The 6,157-nt window shown below is 45.8% G+C and overlaps 1 long non-coding RNA gene across 2 annotated transcripts; it reads right to left on the bottom strand.

Annotated features, from left to right (window-relative positions):
• Positions 1–712: 712 nt before the first annotated feature.
• LOC148120286 (uncharacterized) lies at positions 713–5,347 on the bottom strand. 2 transcript variants are annotated; one of them, XR_015739500.1, is made up of 2 exons: positions 2,366–5,347; positions 713–2,095 (listed from the first exon to the last, which is right to left on the bottom strand). It is a non-coding gene; the product is annotated as an uncharacterized LOC148120286 (long non-coding RNA). The 2 variants fall into 2 exon arrangements; XR_015739501.1 differs by having other exon boundaries at positions 713–2,072.
• Between the last annotated feature and the right edge of the window lie 810 nt (positions 5,348–6,157).

The following is a 6,157-nucleotide window of genomic DNA, read 5'->3' as shown; positions in this document are numbered from 1 at the left end:
AGGAAGCCAGAGGTAAAATGGCCCTGCATAGCACCACAAACAAAAGGGGAAGAAACCTGGGTACCTACAGTTTCCCAGGATAGCCTTGAACTCACAGCGATACACCTGCCTCTCTCTCCTAAATTCAGGGATTAAAGGTGTGTGCTGCCACTGCCTGTCCTTTATGGCTAGCTAGTGTGGCTAGCTCTGCACTATGATCTTCAGGCAAGCTTTATTTGTTCAAGTACAAACAAAGTATCACCACACATTCTTTTTTTTTTTTTTTGGATTGGAGAGGGTGGGGTAGAAGTAGATCGGAAGGGATGGGGGAATGGGAACATGAGCGATTAGGATGATAGAGTTGAGTATGGGAATGAGAAGAGTAATGAAGGAGATATCTTTATAGAGAAGGCCATTATGGGGTTAGGGAGAGACAAGGTGCCAGGGAAAGTCCCAGGAATCCACAAAGATGACTTCAGGTAGCAATAGTGGAAAGCACACCTGAACAGGCCTCCCTGTAATCAGAGTAGTGACTACCCTTATTGTCATTGTGGAGCTTTGTCCTGTCCCTATGGTGGATGCTTTGTTAGCTTTGATGCAGTGGGGAAGAACCTGGTCCTACCTCAACTTAATATTGTTGGTTCTCATGGGAAGCAATGAAAGACTCCCCTGGGGCGTCTTCCCTCGGGAGAGACCCCCATGTCCAAAGACCAGTCGAAAGCACGCAGCCGGATGCAAAATGCAAGAGGTTTATTTGGGGTACACAGGCACCTGTGGGCGACAAGGTCTCTCGGAGAACTTTGCGCCCCGCAGGTTGGGGGTGAGGGGTTTTTATAGGGGAGCAAAAAGCAAGGTTTACAGAAGCGAGATGCAGGGTGGTAAATTGTTAACCTAGATAACATTGAGGGGACTGCTTGGCGGTTTATTGTTCCTCTCATCCTGCCTTCCCCTTTTCTGGCTGGCGACTAGATGTCTGATAGCATAGCCCCTGATCCGTGATGAGCCCCGCTTTCTACGTGACTCAGGCCTCGCAATCTTCTCTTTCTTTGTTTCTATGGCCAGTTCATAAATTCCCTGTTTTGCAGCCAGATAAGGCTGTCCTTGCTCTAACCTCAGGTAGGTATCTTTGCTCAGCGGAGGCCTTTTATGGAGCTTGTTATTTGTTCAGCATTCCAGGAGGTCCTGAGCTAAGTTTGTTATTTGCTCATCCTTTGCAAGAACGGTATGACTGTGGTTAAAGCGAATTGGGGTCCTTCATTCCCCAATTTTTTTTTTTTTTTTTTAGTGCCTAGTTCTAACCATAGAACTAGATTTCAGTATCCTCTTGACCCTAAAAAAAACATTGTGTTGGAGGTGCAACATCAAAACCTGAACAGCACCTGTTCTTTTTCTAATAAAGGCAATATTAGTAGCAGAAGCAAAGTTAGGAGTGGTCCCATAAGGGAGGATATCAAAGTAGTCATCCAGGGAGATCTATTCGCATAATCCTCCATCCTTTAAGAATAACAAATCTAATTTCCTTCTATCCTGTAAGACCATTTCTGAGAGGGAAGTCAATGACTCTTTGAGTTTGGAAACAGATTGTTCTAAAGCCCTCAAATCTTAATACATTGAAGTACTGAGGGGCCTGCATTAGGGCAGCGGTACCTGTCCCAACACCGGCAGCTTCTCTAAGGCCCAGGATTACTGCTAGTGTCAGAGAAATAGGTTCTCGTCGAAAGCGAGATGGGTGCCTGTCAAACTCATACCAGTTGTGCAAGCACATAGTAATCTTTGGTAACGTCAAAAATTAACATTGACATGCAAGGCATCAAACCTGTACTACAAACCCATCATCTATCTAAACCAGGAACCAAGTACCAAGTGTCAGGAGTCTTAGGGCCCTTTAGAGTCTCATTACATAACCTCAGTAAAAGTCTGTCTATGATTAGTCCTCTAAACCCAAGCCTTTTGACTGGTAGCTTTGTCAAAAGCCTCGGATACTGTAGTTTGGGTAGTTCAGGAGCTCGCTTCATGTGGGGGGCGTGGATCCAGGCAGAGATGCATACTTCTTTCAGTTGTTTTCAGATCTGATGTCTCTCCATTTCAAGGACCTTTAGACAGGGAAAATAAAGGTCTAGAAAGAGTAACGTCAGGATTACACATTTTATCCAACTCAGTGAGCAGTGGTAGTTCTCCACATAGGATCTCATAGGGGATGAGTTTAAATCGCCCCTGGGGTATTCCAAACCTGGAACAGGGCAAAAGGGAAGGAGGGCTGTCCAGTCATTTCCGCAGGTCTCTTTTAGAATTCTATTTATCCTTTCTATCTGTCCTGACTCTGGGGTCGGTAAGCACAATGTAATTTCCAATAGATCCCCAATTGGGCGGCCAGTCCCTGACTTACCTGGGCAACAAATGCAGGTCCATTATCAGATCCAATTACCTTGGGTATCCCAAACCTTGGGAAGATTTCTTCTTTGATCTTCTTAGCCACCGCATTGGCTGTCTCAGTCCTGGTAGGAAAAGCTTCTACCCAGCCTGAAAAGGTATCTATAAAAACTAATAAGTACTTGTTGCCATATCTGGCTGGCTTAATTTCTGCAAAATATACTTTCCAATAGGCTCCAGGCCAATCGCCCCTGAGCCTCTTCCCAGGAGCATATATGGAGTGTCCTGCATTAATCATAGCACAGTCCTTGCAGTTTTTGACTACTTCTTCTGCCAAGACAGAGAGTCTGTCGTCTGATTTTCTTTCAGCCACAGCATCTCAAGCTTTTTGGTGTCTTGGCCAAGTATATGTCTTTTCCTGCAGATGTTCTGTATATTGCTCCATGAATATGAGCAGTGGCAAAAGCATACCTGCTGCCAGTGTAGATGCTGAGACTTCTCCCTCTGTCATTCGTATCCAAGCAGCAAGTCCGGCTTTTTGTGCCAACGTCCTTCAGGGAGGCTATGCCCAGGCCATTTGCTTCCCATCCACCATTGCTGTCCCCGCCTTCCGCTTACCTTCAATCACGAAACAGCTGCCATCTGTACACCAGCTCGGACTTTCAGGCCACGGCTGATCCTTCAGATCATTTCTGGTGCCAGCTTCTCAGCGCATTGATGAGTAGACGAGATGTCATCAGTCTCAGGCAGTAGGGTAGCGGGATGGAGGACAGCAGGGGGAGCGAAGGTCACTGGTTCAGTCAACAAAAGGCTTTAATCATCTCCAGCCTGGTTTGAGTAAACCCGATCTGGGCCTTCAGCTTCATTAGCAAGTCTCCTTCTAATAAAGATAGGACGCTCGGGGATAGCCAGGAAGGAATGAGTCATTTGTCCTCTCCCCAAATCTACAGTTCGTGAGGTGGTCCACAGATACTGTTTCTATCCAGTTGCTCCAATTATTAAAGTCTTTTATTCTCTCCCCTCTAATCATTTTTTGCTAGGGTCAGTACCTTAGAGTCCCTTCCTTTCTTCTTTGGGCAATTTCTTGCCCAATGTTCTTTTTCTTTGCAATAAGCACATCGTCCTTTGTCCAAGGGGTGCCTGTCCATGTTCATCTTTGGTCTTCTGTTGCCCAGGTTCCCTATCTGTCTATGTTCTATCTTTTCTTTCTCTCCTACCATTGCGGCCAAAATTCCCTTTTGTCTATGATCCCTCCAGTCCTCTTTCTTCTGCCTCCATCTCTCTTTCTCAGTTTTTCGCTTATTAAACATTTTCTCTGCCTCCTTAATTAAATCCTGTAACTCTTTTTAACCATAATATCTGATGCTGACTGTCCTATAAAGGCCATAGGTACCATTGACCTCCTTCTGCCAAGACAACCTCTGAGGGTCAATGGGGAGTATAATGCCTGTAAGCCTCCTTTAAATGCTCAAGAAACATAGATGGCAGAGCCCTGCGGTGATGGACTGTCAGCTGCTCCCCACCTGCTTTAAGTTATACATGGGGACCTAGATAAGGCCCATCTGTTTATATATTTTTTTAACCAAAATTTTTCCTTGCTTTTAGACAACATAGCAAAAATTTCTCTTGCTTTTAGACAACATAAAAACTCTTACCAAAGTCTTTCTTGTGGTTTTTCTCAGTGGGGATATATGGCTATGTTTTAAACTAGAACAGCATACAAGAACAGCATATAAAATCCTATACCAGTGTGAAACATTTGAGATCAGCGATAGGCTCTTTTTTTAAAAAAAAATAAAACATTAACCAATGATAATTTTTAAACAAGAACAGCACATACCAGTACGAAACATTTGAGACCAGCAATTTTTTTAACATTAACCGACAATAATTTGTAACCAGCCCCTATAAATGATGACAGATATTTATAATAGTTATAACCCATAGGATCTGAAAGAGCTCTTTAAGGCTGAGAGCCAAACTTGGGGTGAGGATACACATTTCAAGGCTGTCAAGGCCTGTGCCATAAAGACCTTGTCCCTCCTCATTTGAGCTGGCATGTAGCACACCAATCAAAGACATATAGCACTTCCACCTAGACACAGCATGCCAAGAATATCTCTGTTCCCATCCATTCCTAAGGAAGGAAAAGGCAAAATAGAGTAAGAGATAAGAGGTTGAAGGTCATCTCTGCTGCCTTCATATGAATCTTCCACAGCAGGACATTCAGCATCTACTGGGTCATCTTTTTTTTCTTTATTTCTCTTGTCAGTCTTGCTGGCACCCAAATGTATGTCAGCATTCCTAGAAAAACATAAACAAAACTCTCCTCCCAAATTAATATTTAAGAGTATTAAAAATCTCAGTGTAAAAATTCAGCACAATCAGTACTGGAAGTAGGCTGGTTTTGAACTTAGAGACCTATAAGTCTCTGTTTCAAAGAGCAAATCTTGTTTGCCCGTGCTATAAAAGCAGGCCTTAGAATTAAACCGTTTTAAATCTGGCACAGATGAGATTATTGCTCTAAAAATATGAGAAAACCGCTTTCCTGTTCCCAGCCTGGAGTCCTAAGATAACACAGTCACTGGGAATCGAACTTACAACCTCTGGAAGAGAAGGCAGTGCTCTTAACCTCTGAGCCATCTCTTCAGCTCTGCTATTCAGATGAAAAAAAGCCTCTAAGTCTAGCATTGTTTATCTTATCTTATCCGTTGCCTGAGGATAAGTCCGCCTCTGTTACCTAGGATACGGGTAACCAGCAGCAGAAGGCGGCGGCTTCGACAGCTCCGCCTCTGAGGCACGGCCCACTGTGGCGCGCTCAAACAAAGGCATGGCCCTGCCCGGGCCTTGCGCGTTTCCACCGGCGATCTGTACACCCTGAATGAGCCCGCCCATGTTGCTATGGAAACGCAACTTTCCGCACAGCCCGTGCTCAGGTGCAGAAAAGGTCCTCCGAAAACCGCAACCCTGCCAGAAGGCCGGGACACATAGCCTCTGATGTCAGTCACTTTGGCCCGCCCAAGCCGCAGCAGTGACCTGGCTTTTCCTAGACGCCTCTGCGGACTCCAGCAAATTCCCGCCAGCATCTGGTTAGCATGGCCACGCCTCCCGGACGAGCCAGCACTCTCCGGTGCTGTTCTGCACCTCCCTCCCGAGCAGCCGGGACCATAGGCGTGCGCCACCGCGCCTGGCCCAACTCCGTGTCAGTTAGCCACTGCAACGGTTGCCCAGTATTTCAAACATACATATGAGAGCCAGGCATAGAGCTCTCCCATCAAAATTAGGCGAGAATCACCTCAAAAACTCTGTGGCTCTTTAAGAACAGGGAAGACAGTTGTCAGACACGATCAAACCCCGCCTCCCTACGAGACTCCTGCCCCAAGTCTTTATCAGCCGGTACGCAGGTGGATGGAGAGGGGACGGAAGCCGTGGTTTCCCGTACCCCATTGTCCTCATAGTCCCGCCTTCAGTTACCTCATTTTTTTTCTGCTGTTTTTCCAAATTCCTCCTGCGCTGAACTTAAGGGATTTTTCTTCCCCGTTGCTTTTTGTACCTTCTTCCAGTTACCTTAACTTTGATTCTTTAAACAAACAGACAAACCATAAGCTGCACAATAGAACAGACTGACAATCAAACACGCTGCTCAAACGGGGCTATTACAAAGAGGCTCCGGACACCTCGGCCCCCCAAACGAACCTCGTACCTCGGACAAAAGTCCGACTCTGGCCGTGGGTTCAGACAAACGAACCTCGTACCTCGGACAAAAGTCCGACTCTGGTCGTGGGTTCAGACAAATGAGCCCGAAAAT

Source organism: Myodes glareolus, chromosome 12, assembly GCF_982192425.1.
Source record: "Myodes glareolus chromosome 12, mMyoGla1.1, whole genome shotgun sequence".
NCBI lineage: Eukaryota > Metazoa > Chordata > Mammalia > Rodentia > Cricetidae > Myodes > Myodes glareolus.
This window is presented reverse-complemented; position numbering and strand designations above follow the sequence as displayed.